Source organism: Anomalospiza imberbis, chromosome 4 (assembly GCF_031753505.1).
Source record: "Anomalospiza imberbis isolate Cuckoo-Finch-1a 21T00152 chromosome 4, ASM3175350v1, whole genome shotgun sequence".
NCBI lineage: Eukaryota > Metazoa > Chordata > Aves > Passeriformes > Viduidae > Anomalospiza > Anomalospiza imberbis.
Window position 1 is genome coordinate 70,498,360 of NC_089684.1, and position 16,348 is coordinate 70,514,707.

Below are 16,348 nucleotides of genomic sequence, written 5' to 3' on the forward strand. Positions count from 1 at the left end.
GGCACAGGGAAAACTCCCTGGATTCCCTCACTACAAGGCAAGGGCAGTTTGATGGAGCAGCCTCAGTGCTGGCTGCAGCCCTGAGGGTCTGGGATGCCCCATGCCATGGGATGGACTGCATGGGGTCATCCCAGCCCCGCGTGCCTCAGTTTCCCCTTGTTAAGGGGCTGCCAATGGGATCCAGGGTGAGATTTCCCCACTCTGAACAACCCATCTCCATGCACCCCACCTCTGCTCTGACCCCTTGGTGCAAACACAGCCCAGCAGGTTCATCTCATCCCTAAAAACCAACTGGAAAGGGCTCCACCACCTCAGCCCTGCACTAATACACTGAAGATCCTTTGGAAAGGTGGCTGGAGATGAGGTGATGCCAGCTGAGCCTGAGGGACTCCCCAGCACAGGGGATATGTGAAAGCTCCCGGTCACCACTGAAAGTGTCCCAGCACACAGCTGCATCCCTTGCCTGGCTCTCCAGCACCTGCCTGAGCATCCTCACACATCCCCACACCCCAAATCTCAGGGATCCCAATGTGATCCCCTGCTCCAGCCCAGCTCCGTGGCCCCAAATGCCAGGAGGACCCCCCTCTTTGTCACCAGACCCCCCCTGCGGACAGGATGTTGCGGGGGGGGGGGGGGGGGAGGACCCAATCCTGCCCTTTGGGATGAGCCATCACCCCCAGAGCGGTTCCAAGGAGCCGTCCCCACGAGCCCTGCCTGGCTCTGCCGTCCCCAAACCTCTGTCCCCGCAGGAAGGACAACGAGGGGACCGGCCACCGGCCCGGCCGTGATTTATCATTAACTCGCCCCGAGGAATTTCTTGGGCGCGGAGCCAGCCCGGGAAGTGCTCGCTCCTCCCCGGCCACCACGCTCGGAGCAAGCCCCCATGGTGGGTGCCTTGTCCCCACCGCCGGAATTAGCGCTGCTAAACCGGAGCGATGCCCTAAAACCCGCTGGGGTGCAAGGTCTCGGTGCTCGGGGGGGGTCCCAGCTGGATCATGGAGGGGTTTATAGAGGGGGAAATCGCAGCTTTGCCCGCCCAGCTCCGCGCACCCCATCTCTGACCCCCGCGGCGAGCGCAGCCCGGTGTCCCCCCACAAAAAAATCACCTGCAAAGCGTCCCACCAGCTCAGCCCTGCACTAATCCACCGCAAACCCTTCGCTCCCCTGCCCGGCCCCAAACAAAGACACCCGGCGAGAGGGGGAAGGAGAGGAAAGGAAAGATCCCACAAAAAGCCGGCACCCACCGGGATTTACCTGGGCAGCCCAGGGGTGCATCCTGCAGCTCCCCATCCTCCGCCGACCGCGAAATTCATTGTTTCCCTGCGTGGTATCCCGGGAAAAAGTCCAAAATAATACCTGCGGAGAGCAACCTGCAGCTGGGCTGGGGCCAAGGGCTGCCCTTCGCTCGGTGGGATTGGCCACGGCGCCCGCAGGAGCTTAACTCTTTGTGCCCACCTCCGGCAGGGGTTTTGGGAAGGGAAGGCTCCGTCTTCCTCAAGGGGGAATCTGGGGCCGATGGTTTGTTTTAGCATAAATGGGAACTTTGGAGTCAGACGCTGGGATCTCCTGAAATACGGATTTGGACTTTGCCTTCTCCGGTTTTCGGATGGGGATTTAGGGATCTGATGGTTTGTTTCTGTACAAATAGGGACCTGTGGATTTGGAAGGTTTTGGGGTTTGCTCAAATAGGGATTTCTGGATTTGGAAGGTTTTGGGGTTTGCTCAAATAGGGATTTCTGGGTTTGGAAGGTTTTGGGGTTTGCTCAAATAGGGATTTCTGGATTTGGAAGATTTTGGGGTTTGCTCAAATAGGGATCTGTGGATTTGGAAGGTTTTGGGGTTTGCTCAAATAGGAGTTGTGGATTTGGAAGGTTTTGGGGTTTGCTCAAATAGGAGTTGTGGATTTGGAAGGTTTTGGGGTTTGCTCAAATAGGGATTTCTGGGTTTGGAAGGTTTTGGGGTTTGCTCAAATAGGGATCTGTGGATTTGGAAGGTTTTGGGGTTTGCTCAAATAGGAGTTGTGGGTTTGGAAGGTTTTGGGGTTTGCTCAAATAGGGATCTGTGGATTTGGAAGGTTTTGGGGTGTGCTCAAATAGGGATCTGTGGATTTGGAAGGTTTTGGGGTTTGCTCAAATAGGGTAGGGATCTGTGGATTTGGAAGGTTTTGGGGTGTGCTCAAATAGGAGTTGTGGATTTGGAAGGTTTTGGGGTTTGCTTAAATAGGGAGTTGTGGATTTGGAAGGTTTTGGGGTTTGCTCAAATAGGGATTTCTGGGTTTGGAAGGTTTTGGGGTTTGCTCAAATACGGATTTGGGGTTTAGAGGCTTGTTTTCTCTCAGTCAGGGAAATTGGGGTCAGACCATGTGTTTTTCTTCAAATGGGAATTTTTGGGTCTGACATTTTGGTTTTGCACAGAGAAAGTTTTGAGGGTCTGACAGCTTCTTTTGCTTAATTGGAATTGTGGGATCTGACTGTTGGGTTCTTTTGTTTTAATAATTTTTTCTCAAATAAGGAATTTCAGACTCTCAGAACTTTTTTTCTCTCAAATGAGGAATTTGAGATTCAATTTGCTCAAACAGGGATTTTAGGATCAGACAGCTGGGGTTTGAGTTATTTTACAAATAGGGATTTTGGGGTCTGATGGCTTGGTTTTGATCAAATCAAGATTTTGGGATCAGGTAACTTATTTTGGCTAAAGGGGGATTTTGGGGTCTGGCAGCTGGTTTTCCTCAAATAGGGATTTGGGGTCTGACTGCCTGTTTTGTTTTTTGTTTGTTTCTTTGTTTTTCAAAAGGGGATTTTAGGATCTGGGGGGCTTGTTTTGGTGCAAAATAGAGATTTGGGGCTCTAACAGCTGGGCTGTTTTCAAATGGAATTTTGGGGTCTGACAAATTTGGCTTCTTTTTCAAGTGGGGATTGCTCAAAAGAGCTCATTTTCACTCAAATACTAATTTTGGGATCTTTCTATCAGGGGACCCTTCTCAGCTTTCTCATCCTTCTGGGGATGCTTCCCAGCTGCATGGCTGAAATGAAAGGCTGTGCAGAGCTCTGAAAGAAGGGCAGAGAACTGGAGAGATGGGATGAATGGGGTGATGCGTCCATAGAATGGTTTGGTTTGGAAGGGGACCTTAAACCTCATCTCCTTCCAACCCCTGCCGTGGGCAGGGACACCTTCCACTATCCCAGGTTGCCCCAGGCTCCATCCACCTGGCCAAAAGCTGGATGTGGATGCTGCCCTCTTTCCTTTCCATCATTCAGAGCAGAGCCCTGCTGGCACAGGATGGCCCAGAGCTCCTTTTCCCACTTTCCCAGCTGCCGGCGCTGCGGCAGGAGAGCAATCAGGCTTCCCATCGGGGGCCGTCCTGCCTCAGCACTTGCTCTGGATTATTTGCAGGCATGGAGGGAGGGAAATAAAGCCACACAAAGCTACCACTTATTGAAACACATTTGCTCAAGTGAATTTTCTGTTGGCAGGATGTCTGGGGATCAAAGGAGTCGCCGGTCGGGGCCTCGCAAATGGTGCCGGTGTTGGTGGGCTAATAACAGTGAGAGTAGGAAAACAGCAATAATGCCAAAATAATCAAATATGGGTTAATGTGCATTTAAACCAGGGCAAAACACACTGCTGGGGTGCACGGGGAAGGTGTAAGTTATACCAAAATGCATTCCTGTGGAGATTCAAGCTCGCAATTTTGCCCTTAAGCTTCAGAAGCAGAGAATTCTGACAAATAGGCTGGTTTTGGGGATGTGTGTGCACCTTGGAAGTAGCCACACAGAGAGCCCTTTCCATCCCTGGCACTGCTCTGGCAATGAGCAGAGCTGGCTGAGGAGCTCTGCTGGGACGCGGACCCTTCCCAGCAGTGGGATTTGGGGAAGCTGCCTGAGCACAGGAGCCTGTGGCTGCCCAGCAGGGAGCTGCAGCAGCTCCAGATCTCACAGGAGACAGGCAGTTTCCTGACACTGCAGCTGCAGGAGCTCGTGCTCCCTTTGAGAGCTGAGTTATGTCTTAGTGCTCCCCACAGATGAATAAATCATGATAGGGGAGACTTTGGAGAAGGCTGGAAAATCCAGGATAACCCGTGATCCTGGCGCTCTCGGGTGGGGTGTAAACTTTTGAGCCCCCAGCTCCCATTTCTAACCCAGGGCTCGGGTGGCTGAGCCAGGAACCTCTCTGCCCACCTCCAGCAGAGCCCCTCCATCACCTCTGAGAGCCAACAGAGACCCCCAGTTCTCACCCAGCACCTCTTTGTGCCAGGGCTCCTGCACAACCAGCTGCACCCAGGCCACCGTGTTTCCCTGTCCCCATGGGACACAACCACCAGGACTTGGTCTCAGCCCTTTGTGGGGTTTATCTTTCTCTGCTCTGCCCTTTCTGGGTGGCCGTGGTCAAACTGTGTCACCCAGACCCAACCAGCTGAACTGACCTCCAGCCTGGGACTACAGGGTTGGGTTTACCCACCTAAAAATCCTTCCCTACCTAGCCACCATGGCCTTGCTCTGTCTGGGGCTGAGGCTTTAAACTTCCACCCAAAGCCTTCTTCCTCTTGAAGAAATGAAAAATGTACTCTTCCAAATTCCAGACTCTTTGTTCCCATGTCCTTCTGTTTTCTTTTCCCTTTTCCTTGCAGGAGTGGCAGCCCCCTGGCTGAGTGATTTCCATTCCCTTGGAGCCGTTCCATTTCAAGATCCCCGAGCTCTCTGAGATCCTTGGAGTGCACCTGCAGGATTGGTTCAGTGTTCTTTGCACTGATCAGAGAAGGAGGAAAACATCAACTGCAGTGAGGACTGGAGGAGCATGGATGGGCTGGGGCATTCCCCAGGGAACAGGGGTGGAAAGCCTTGATGTGCTCAGGCGTGCGGCAAGGCGGAGGTGGAGATGGGAATAGGAGCAGAGACAGTGGCTCCCTGCACCGGGATTTCTTCCTTGAAAGCTCTGGGGAGCTGCTTTTCAGTACAAGACATCCCAATGTGAGCAAGAGCCTCTCCCCTCTCTTCACCCAGACTCCTTTATTTAGAGGGAAGATAATTTTCAAAGCCTTGAGGAGCAGCAAAAACCCTAAATAAGGGTACCCTGGCTGTTGGGCAGACTTTGAGGCCACGAATGAAGTGGCATCTCCATCCCAGGATGTCTGAGTGCCTTGGCTGGGCAATGCCAAGGCCAGCCTGCTCTGGTGATGAAGACAGTTCGGAATTTGTGCTGGAGGCCTCCAGAGCTTCCTAAGCAGCACCACAACAACTTAAACCCAGCTTAGACCTCAGCTGTGAACTGACTGTGCCTGTAAGTGCTTGACACCCATCAGGCTGGGCACTGAAACCAGAATTCCTGCAGTATCTCCTTGCCAGGCTCTGTTTGAAGCTCTTCCCCCCTTTCTGTTGTTAAACCAGAGATATCCAGCCTGGTTTTCAGAGGAAAGACCCTGTTTTCTGTGACAGTCAATGGGTGTGGAACATCCAAGGGCTTCCCTGTGTTTGTGGAGAGATTCTGCCTTGCCTCATTCGTTGTGAGTGCCCTGCAGGGATCACAGGGACCACAGCCAAATGTGCAGGTTGGGGCTGGTAGGGGAGCATGACTACGCCATGCCAGGAAATCCAACCTTTCTGCTGGGAATGCTGATTAATTCCCAGCAGCCTGCACAGCCTGAGCATGCTCTGTGGCTGAGCTCCCAGAAGAAATGGCAGGATGGCACCCAGAGTTTGTTTGTGCTAGAAGAAGCTGGTTATGTGATAAAACAAACCTCTGCACCTGGGGGTTCACCAGCACAGGGACATCCCACTGGTCTGGGAGTTAAAATGCTGGGAGAGGCTTTTCCTGCTCATTAAGTAGAATAATTTGAGCCTGTGTGAGACCTCTTCATACCCACACAGAGCTGGGGATGGGAGAGGACCTTCTGCAAGCTGCCACGGGGGGTCCTGAGGCTGGGTTGACCCCAAAAGCTGGGTCGATGCCAGCTGCTACAGTGGGGGACACTTTCCATCTCCAATCCATGACATCTGCCTGCTCAGCTTGAGCCAGCACGAACAAGCCAAAAGACTCTGGTTTATGTCATCCAGAGGGATGGTTTCCTATTCTGGAAAAAAACATCCCTGCTGGTATAAGCTGTCTCCTCCTGTACCAGCACAGAGCAGACAAAGCCTCGCAGTGCTGGCAAGCCACAGCCTGGTGGATGGGCCAGGGCTTCCCATAAATCAGGAGAGGCTCCTGCATCTCCTCCTGTGGGTGCTGAAAGCCCAGAGTGTGAGCTGGGTGTCATGGCCATGGGATTTGGGTCAGGTCTGAGCTGCCTGCGGGGAGTTTGTGAATTCTCAGGTTTCCCAAGTAATGTCTAGAGCAGAGAACTGGAATGCTAGAGTCGTGGGATGGTTTGGATTGAAAGAGACCTTAAAGATCATCAGTTCCATCTCTCTGCCATGGGAAGGAACACCTTTCACTATCCCAGGTTGCTCCAAACCCCATCCAGCCTGGCCTTGGACACTTCCAGGTATCCAGGGACAGCCACAGCTTCTCTGGGCACCCTGTGCCAGGGTCTCCCCCCCTTCACAGGGAATAATTCCTTCCTAATATTTAGTCTAAATCTCTCATCTTTTAGTTTAAAACCATTCCTTATGCATCCTTGGTTGATTATCCAGAATGAAGGAAACAAATCTCCCACTCACAGTCCCAAAGCATCAGGCCAGGCCTAGTAAAAAAAACCAGCTTGCAGCCAGGAGGGCCAGATTTCCACTGAAATCACCAGGTGTCCAAGGATCCTGTTTGGAAGTGCCCTTTCTGTCCATATCAGGAATCAGGGATTTGTCAAAGCCCTCCTGGCCCAGGGTGGGATGTTTTTTTTCAGGGAAGAACATCAGGCTCAGGACTAAGCTGTGTGTGATCATCTTGTCCCATCCATCCCTATCTCCATCTTCATCATCTCCATCTCCATCTCCATCTCCATCTCCATCTCCATCTCCATCTCCATCATCTCCATCTCCATCTCCATCATCTCCATCTCCACGTCCATCTCCATCTCCATCATCTCCATTGTGGCCAGCCTCTGCTCTGGGGAAGAACTGGTGGCTGAGTGGCCTCAGCAGAAGCAGAAGGATGAGAATCCTCAAGTCTTGGGAAAGATCTTCTGGAGGGGCAGTGGGACACCGAGCAGGAAGCCTGGAGCACCCCTGTGGTGGCTCCCAGGCCTCTCTGGGTAGGACACAAGGTTGACAGTCCCTTTCCAGGCCACAAGGACCCAGCTGGCACAGTCCATGGACCACAGGGAGGGGCTGAAATGCCACCTGAATCGTGACCACCTGAAGGCCCTGGACTCCTGGGAATTTGGAATTCGCAGTTAATGAATGACCTGAGTGCTACAAACACATCCCCCAGGTAGTGCCTCCTCGTGGCTCTTTGTCCTCGGAGGAATGTGGGCATTCCCTGCCCTGGGGACACATTCCTTTGCAGTCACTGGCGCTGACCTATGACTGGAAACCAGTTTCCCCAGTGGGTGAACCATGATTTTGCCTCCAGTTCTGCTCCAGCCACCATCTCCCTGGCTTCCTTTCCTTTAGGCTGTGTGGCCAATTCCCCCATTTCCCAACTCTGAACTCTGAGGGATTCAGCCTTGTTCATCTCCAGGCTCATCCTCTGCAATCCATGCCCTGGCTCGGATGCCATGCAGAGAAAAAAAGAAGGAAAAGTCTTCACAATCCAGAGTTGCAACTTTGGTGGCATCAGCAATGCCCAGAACTTGGAATCACCCCTCTGCACCACATATTAATCCTTAAAAACAGCAAGGAAGGATCGAGGTTTGGCCAGGAAGAGGGATGGAAGAGGGTGGGAGCACAGAGCCAAAATATGTGCTGCCCGTAGAGGGTGATGCCTCCAGGCTGCTTACCAACCCCTTTTCCTGAATATTTGTGGCCAAGTCGGGGTTTTACTGCTCATGCCAGGGGATTGGGCCCCCCTGAGCAGCACTGGTGGTGGGGGACACCTCTGTCCTGGAGATACCCATGGCTTGGACCTCAGTGGCCTGTGGGCAGTGGGACAGAGAGACTTTGAAGTGACAAAATGGAAAACCTCATAAAGGATCCACAGACAAAAAGGAGAACCTCGGAAAGGATCCACAGGCAAAACTCCCTCTTGAACTGGAAGCAGTTTTGGCTGTGATCACGCTGTGTTTTTGCCCGGTCAGGAATGACTTTTTGGATCACCTGGGAGATTCTCCTGCATTCTGGAGCAACCTTTGGAGCAACTCCAGCTTTTGTGACCCACCAAGCCTTCACCCTGCAGGGACAAGCCAGCTTTCCTCTGCAGTTTTCTTGCATCCTCAGCATCCCCAGCCCGTTTTTGGGAGGGTGCTCCATGCAGGTGCACCTCCACAGCAGGAGAATGGAGCAGTTGGCTCCTGGTCCAAGCCCCAGGAGATGCCAGGGATGGGGGAAACCTGGCTCGAACGTGACCCCCATCCAGGAAGAAGGTCCTTTTCCCAGCCCTGCCAATGCCCAGCCATCACCTCCTTCTGCTCCTTCACAGAGGGATGAGGGATGGGGAAACCCAGGAATGGCATTTCTCTGGAGCTGCCCTGGTGCTCCCAGCCCGTGGACCTCACCCATCACCTTCTGAACGAGCCACAGAGAGTTCAGGGCCAGGAACAAAAAGCAGTTGAGGGGATGGGCCAGGGAGGGAAAATTTCCATAGCTGCATAAGAAAGGTGATTACATAAGGGCATCCTGCGTCATCTGCGGCTGGCATCTCCGGAGAAGTAATTACATCTGCACCACACATCTAAAGAAAATATTATCACGTTGCCTTCCAAATTCTATAATTAGCTCTTGCAAGATGTGTGCCGGGGGCTTTATCATTCCGTGTACGTTGGCTTTGGAGCCAGGCACAGACACACGGGGTTTTTTTTTTTCATTTGCCAGCTAGGAAAATATTTGGAGTTTAGTGTGGCAGCTGACCTGAGTCCCCCTGGAAAGGGCGGCTCTGAGGGTTTGAAGTGGTGTGTAAAGAGTGAAATATTTTCCTGGTCTCCCTCGGTGCCTGCTGGGCCATGGGGATCCAGCAGGAGGGCAGGAATGGCAAAACCAGGGCTTGGCTTTCCCTCCTCCTTCAAATACTCTTTGATTTCTGTCCTGATGCTCTGAACCTTGGGAAGGCTTTTTTTTCCCTTGCAAAATAAATGACCTGATTTGCAGGGAGGTGTTGCCCTCACAGGTTCCTCTGCTCTGTCATATAAAACAAACCACTTTTGCTCGCCCAGCTTTGGACTTCAGAACCAACTTTGGGCTTTGAACACTTCTTCCATCCCTCCAGATCCTCGGCAAAAGGAAAACGAGGCTTTGAAATGGAAGCAGAGGCTGCAAAGCTCTTGGTTTGACGGAGGGCTTTTCATGTGGAGCTGCAGATGGCCACGGGACAAGCTGGCAGCACGAGGGACACGGCAAGGGCAGGGATGGATGGGAGGATGAATTTAGTTTCCTTCTGTTCTCCGTTTGCTCATAAGCAGCCTGGGAGCCCTGGGAAGCGCCAGCAGCTCTGCTGCAAACAAAACAGTGAGGAGATTTCTCCACATCTCCTCCAAAGAAGCTCCTCCAGCAACGGCTTCAGCTGGAAAGTGGGGCTGTGCACGACCAGGAGAGTGGGAGGGAGTGCCAAAATCCCAAGGGCTTGGTGAGAAAACGGTTGTGTTGTGTGTGTGAGAGCGTGTGTGTGCAGCTTGGATAAACCATCCTCAAGTGGAAAAACATCCTCTCTGTGCTGGCCTCGTGGAGTGGGGTGGTGACAACTCCTCCCTGTTCCTCAGTTTTGCATTATTTCCACTCAGAAGATGCAGAGAACTGGAGGATGGGGGGAGAGGAGGACTCCAGAGCTCAGCAGAGCCGTCATTAGGGCCAGGTCTACTGAAACCTGTGAGCTGCTCTGGGAGGACTGAATGTCCAGCCCAGGGGACACGAGGTGAGACCTGCCCAAAAGGACCATTTTGGTCCTGTTCACGACCAGTCTCAGGAGCTGCTGGATGTGTCAGTGATCAGAAATGGTCTTTCCAGAAGAGGAAAACACAGAGTCAGAAAGCATGAAAAAAAAAAATCCATGATGTCTCTAATGAGATATCTCCAGCCCCTCTTGTGCTTTTCTACAACACCCTGTGATTGATGTAAAACCTTTCTCCAGTGCCCCAGTCAGCCTCAGGATCATCATCACAACTGAGTCACAGAATGGTTTGAGTTAGAAGAGACCTTAAAACTCATGCAGTCCCATCCCTGCCATGGGCAGGGACATCTTCCACGATCCCAGGTTGCTCCAAGCCCTGTCCAGCCTGGCCTTGGACACTTCCTGAGTTGTGACAGCCACGGCTTCTCTGAGTACCCTGTGCCAGGACCTCACCAGCCTCACAGGGAAGAATTTATTCCCAACATCCCATCTAACCCTGCCCTCTGTTAGTCTGAAGCCGTTCCCCTATACCCAAATTCCCTCTGCAGCTCTCTTTTAGCCCCTTTAGGTACAGGCTTTGTGGCTTTCACTGCTCAGCTGAGCTTTTTTTTTTGATGGGGCTCCCCAGAATGTTGTGTTGTGTTGTGTTGTGTTGTGTTGTGTTGTGTGGCTGCACCTTTGGGGGCAAAAAGCTGCTGGCCTTGCCCTTCTGCCCTAACCCAGCTCATGACTGGTTTTCACTGCTTCCCTCCCAGTGCTCCTGGGGAACCCTTAAAAAAAAAAAAAAAGAACAAAAACCCAAAACCTCTTCTTTGGAAATTTTCCCTCTTCCATACCAGTGTCCCAGGGAGAAGGTGGGAAACGATACCCCATGGTTCTGTGTGGGAAGGAGAGGGGTGGAGAAGAGTGGTGTGGGAGCAGGGAGAAAGGGAAAGCAGCTTTGTCAGTGATTTGCAGGAGGGGAAACAAGCTCCTGCGTGGTTTGGGTGGTTTCATGGTGAACATGGGGGGTGCTGGGTCAATGCTTGGATTTGATGACCTTTAGAGGTTCTTTCCAAGCTCCACCATTCTGTTCCCCTGAACTTGGTGCTGGTGAGGGCACACCTTGAGTGCTGTGTCCAGTTCTGGCCCCTCAGTTTGGGAAGGACGTTGAGATGCTTGAGCGTGTCCAGAAGAGGCAACAAGGCTGGCGAGGGGCTGGGAACACAAACCCTGTGAGCAACGTTTGAAGGAGCTGGGGTTGTTCAGCCTGGAGAAGAGGAGGCTCAGAGGTGACCTCATTGCTCTCCACAACTCCCTGAAGGGAGGTTGTGGACAGGTGGGGGTCGGTCTCTTCCACCGGGCAGCACTGACAGGACAAAAGGACACAGCCTCCCGCTAGGGAGGTTGGGGAAGGTACAGGTTGGATATTAGGAAAAAAAAAAATTCACCGAAAGAATAATAAAGTACTGGAATTGTCTTCCCAGGGAGGTGGTGGAATCACCATCTCTGGATGTGTTTAAAAAAAGACTGGACATGGCACTTGGTGCTACAGTCTAGTTGAGGTGTTAGGGCATAGGCTGGACTTGATGACCTTAGCAGTCTCTTTCAATCTCATTATTCTGTGATTCTGTGATTTTATGTTTCTAAAGGAAGGCAGTAATTCCTACTTGGGGCTGTCCATCCATGCTGAACCAGCCCAGAACCTGTGGCCTAAATCCAGGCAAAGATTCCTGGTGCTTTTGTGCAAGGATTTGCCAGAGGAGAAGGCTGCAGCACCACCTGCTCTCTCCACTCCTCACTTTTCCTCTCATCCCTACCTTGAGCTCGGGGAAGCAGAATCCCTCAGGCGTGCATGTAAAATGAGAAGCACTTGTGAAACAAGCTCCAGAGGAGCTTGGCACATGTTACAAGCTTGCACTTCATAGATTTGGGACAGAACTCACCCCGGCACAGCGTCCTCATTAATTTCTCTGAGCTGGGAGCAATCCCACACCGTTCATCTCACCTGTGCTGCTGACAGGGGCTGCCGTGGGATCTGCCTGTGCAGACACCAGGAGGATTCCCAGCGTTTTTCCTCGGTAGTTTTGGATTTTTTTTTTTAATGAATCTGTGCTGACAAATTGCTCAGACATTCCCAGGAGGCTCTGCAGGAGCATCAGTGGCTCTGGGGCAGCGTTTCAGACAGGACCAGAGACACGGCCAAATCACACAGATGTGGAGCTGTATCTTTTTTTTTTTTTTTTTTTTTTTTGGCAAAAAAAACCTCATCAGGAAGCAGATGAAGGTAAAAATAAGGGAGAAAAGGAAGAAACCCCTTCCTCAGGCAGTGGTTGGTGGCCTGGAGAGCTCCCTGTCGTGGGATGTAATTGATGTTCAGTGTTTGAGGGGAAACTTGGCAAGTTCATGGACCAGAAATCCATCAGGATCTGCTGTAAGTTGCACAGAAGGCAGATTTGGGAGTGTATTGAGGGGATATAAAGCAGGCTGTCAGAGTGACCCTTTTCCACCTATCCCTGCCCATTGCTGATAGAATTGTTAGGGTTGGGAAACACCTCTGTGATCATCGAGCCCTGAAATTCATATTGATTTTCATCCCTAAAACATTAAGTGCCCCCATTGTGTCCCAGGGAATGCAACAGACTGTGCAGAAAGAGCTGTGAAAACTCAAATTGTTGTAATCTTGAGGTGCTTGTGTTCACGATTCCACAAAAAACAAAAACAAAACCAAACAAAAACCCCCAACCCCCAAAAAACCCAAACAAACAAAAAACTAAAACAAAACAAAAGAAAAAAAAACCAAATAAACAACAACAACAACAAAAAACCCTAAACCTTCCAAAAAACCAACCCCCCTCCAAAATGCAAACCATACAAGCCACCAAACACGTTCATATTTTGCTAAACTAAAACGAAACCAGGGAGTTTTCCACGCTGAGGATGGATTAGCTGCCATGAAAGCAGCAAAATCTGCACGGTAGGACAAGAAATTCATCTCCAGCAGGAAGGTGGGATGGTGGGGAAGGGGAGATGGGGGCTGATTTTTTGGCCAAGCTGTGGGAGGGAAGAGGCTGCTTATCCCATGAGGAGCTGCTGAAGGCCCCAATTCCCTGATAAGGACTGGAGCAACAGCGTGGTGCATCCCAGGCCACCCTAAATGTGGTTTTCCCGGACACAAGGAGAGGAAACGCTGCCCCAGGGCCCAGCTGGAAGCTGGAGAAGCCCCACGATGTCACTTTTGCAGGTGGAGGGGTCCCAGGAGCTTGGGGGGACATGGCCATCATGCTGTGCTATGATGCCACACGGTCCTCAGAGCCAGGAGGAAAGAAAACTCTGGAAAAGCTCTCCATGACTTGGTGAGGAGCTTTAAAACTTGATCCATGTGCATTTAGAGTAGGGGGATCACCCTGGGGCGGGGAGACCTCTGTGTGCTCAGAGAAGTAACAGGCAGAGCTTGGGAAAAACATCTGGAGGGGCTGGAGAGAGTCCAGGGAAGGGAACAGAGCTGGGGAAGGGTCTGGAGCCCCAGGAGCAGCTGAGGGAGCCTGGAGAAAAGGAGGCTCAGGGGGGACCTTGTGGCTCTCCAAAATTCCCTGACAGGAGGGGACAGCCGGGGAACAGGGACAGGGCGAGAGGGAACGGCCTCAAGCTGTGCCAGGGGAGGTTTAGGTTGGATATTTGGGAAAGTTTCCACCCCAAAAGAGTGGTCAAGCATTGGAAAATTCTGCCCAGGGCAGTGGTGGAGTCCTCATCCCTGGAGGGGTTTAAAAGCCATGTGGATCAGTCAGTGGTGGCCTTGGCAGTGCTGGGGGAATGGGTGGACTCGATTATCCTGGAGGGATTTTCCAACCTGAACAGTTCTGGGATTCTCTCTGTGCACGGCTTCTTGCTTTGTCTCTCTGGCTCTTGCTGGTCACTGTGATCCTGCTTCCCTCATCTCCTCATCCCAGGAAGCACCATCCTGTGAGGCTGGCACCTGTTTGCCTTGGAAAAGGTATTTTTCATTTCTTTATCTTTTTACTTTTATTTATTCTTTTACCTTGGAAAAGCTCTATTTTTTTCTTTTATTTCTTCTTCAAGCAAAGCACTGCTGAGATGCCTCTGTGGGAGGAGGGTGAGGGCTTAAACCCCCCCCAAAATATCAGTGCTGCTAAGAATAGCCAGGCTTTTCCCGCTCACACTGACTCACCCGTCACAGACCACAAACCCCTGAGTCACGGCAGGGGCTGTGGGGAAATCATCCTTCCCTGCTCTGCTCCAAACACAGCGTGTTTGTGTCCAGAGTGACCCTTGGTCAGCCCGGGAGGGACAGCCCTGTCCTCCTGCAGGGCTGCTGGGGTGGGACAGGGCACTGGGGTGTGTCAGCACGGCAGCACGCACGGGCAGGGCGAGCTGAGCATCCTCACCCTCTTCTGGCATTTCCCGGGGTGCTTTTTGGGGCTCAGCCCTGCCACTGGGGGTTTCTATACCTGCAGGGGCTCCCCCTCTGGAATAAGGGGCCCAGCAGGAAGCGGGACCTTGTGTGTGTCCGTTCCCACCCCACGGGATTTTGGGTGGCTCTGGTTTGACTCCCACTCCCTCCTGCAGCTTGCAGTCCTCTCCCATCCCTTCCCGAGTGCCAGGGCTTTACCCCCACATGGGAACAATTCAAAATGCCTTTCTCAGAAAGCCTCACTTGGTGCTCCCAGCTAAAGAACAGAAATGAAGGGAAAAAACCCCAAATTATTCTGGAGGTGTGGGGACTGGGGGGGGGTCTGTCCAGCTGCCTCTGGGATCACAGCCAGGAGCAGCACAACTTCTGAAAGCCACCAGGTGACCCCAGGAACCCTGACAGCCACCAGGGAAGTGGTGACCACAGGAAATGGGGCAGAGGAGGGGGGGGTCCGTGGTCCTTTGGTGCCAGCCAACCCCCTTTTCCCTGCAGGAGACGTCCCACCAAGAGCTGTCCCCTCTCCAGCACCCAGATCCTCATGATCCTAACCCAACATTCCCAAAACTCTGCACTTTGGTCACTGGGGCCCTCTCCCACCAAGAGGAAGGTGCAGAAGGATGTGCTCACATCTCCCCAGCGGAGCAGAGACCCCCATCCCACGGCTGAGGTTAAAGGAAAGGTTCTCATTGATATTTTGGGAGCTGTTTCCTTCCCCTCCCCTCCTCCAGAATAGCTTTTTGTCTTTGGGTTTATTTTCTTTGTTGCCTCATAAAGGTTTGACCCTGGCGTGTTTTGAATGGACTGGGAGGCAGCATTGAATTCCTCCAGGGATGTGGCTGCCTCGGGCACGGGAGGGAGGAGGGAATTTCATTGTGTCCAACCTTGCAGACCTTCGGGGAGGAAAAGCAGCGGCTTCTCCTGCTGCGGTTTCCGTCCCGTGTCCCCTTCCAGCTCCTCCCTCGGCTCAGCCCCTCCAGCCACCCCCACTCGTGTCACTTGTCCCTCGTGTCACTTGTCCCTGGCAGAGCTGCTCGGTGACAGCTCCTCCGCAGTGGGAAAATGGGATATCCATCCCCTGGTCTGACCCAGACTCTTCAGGGGTCTTCACCCCTCTGCTGCAGCTGATCAAAGTCACCACAAAATCCCCGTGGACCCCACAGATGGAGCCAGCTGCTCCTTGTGTGTTTGCAGTGTCTTAAAATAAAGAATAAAGGCAGCTCTGGTTGATGATCACAGAATTCACAGAAGGACCAGGTTGGAAGAGACCTTCAAGATCATCGAGTCCAACCCAGCCCCAACACCTCAACTAAACCCTGGCACCCAGTGCCACATCCAGGCTTTGTTAAACACATCCAGGGATGGTGACTCCACCACCTCCCTGGGCAGAGAATTCCAGAACTTTATCACCCTTTCAGTAAAAAACTTTTTCCTAACATCCAACCTGATGTGGCCTCCTGAGCCACCAAAGGGTCTTGGAGAGCTCAGTTTTCATTTGGGTTCTCTCTTTTCTGCCCAAAATGCTTAAGGACCAACACTGGCAACCAAGGCTAAACATATTGGCATTCTGGCTCAATAAAGCTGTGGAATTTACTCCACAATTCAGTTTGCAATTGGCCATATCAGGTCTGTCCTGGACATTCACAGACAACGGGGAGGAAGCGACTTTTAATTTGATTTTACAAAATTAAGAGCAGCAAAATAACTGCAGCAGCATTGCCTGTCCTCAAGCTGGAGATCAGAAAATCGCTGATAACCAAGGAAAAAAAAAAATTCAATAATTTCTGTTCTGGCTTCAGAAAAAGCAGGCTGATGTTCTCATATTGCACAGGGACAACAAAGTGCTTTCTAGTCCACTAGTAACCCAGGAAGACACTAAATGGCATGGCCTGAGGAGAAACATTTTTAAACAGCGGGTTCAGATTAATTTGCTCCCAAGAGTCCCGTGGAAGCAAGATGACGAGAGGTATGGGCTGCTGCTCATCCGCACTAAGAAGTCCTGGGATTTCTCTCGGATCCCAGAAGAGTGGAAAG

General features: G+C 52.0%; 2 protein-coding genes and 1 long non-coding RNA gene across 5 annotated transcripts in view; 1 reads left to right on the forward strand and 2 right to left on the reverse strand.

Annotated features, from left to right (window-relative positions):
- UBOX5 (U-box domain containing 5) overlaps positions 1-16,348 on the reverse strand; it is an 85,820-nt gene that overhangs the window by 40,515 nt on the left and 28,957 nt on the right. The gene's annotated exons all lie outside the window — the stretch shown is intronic.
- LZTS3 (leucine zipper tumor suppressor family member 3) overlaps positions 1-16,348 on the reverse strand; it is a 47,411-nt gene that overhangs the window by 20,402 nt on the left and 10,661 nt on the right. The window contains exon 1 of one of the 3 annotated variants that reach the window (XM_068189051.1): positions 1,255-1,413. The exons of the other annotated variants lie outside the window; for them this stretch is intronic. The gene's annotated coding sequence lies outside the window, so the exon portion shown is untranslated. Of the gene's footprint in view, positions 1-1,254; positions 1,414-16,348 lie in introns of those variants that run through there. 3 annotated transcript variants of the gene reach the window in all.
- On the forward strand, positions 789-3,435 carry LOC137473235 (uncharacterized). Its single transcript, XR_010998663.1, has 2 exons — positions 789-962; positions 2,971-3,435. It is a non-coding gene; the product is annotated as an uncharacterized lncRNA (long non-coding RNA).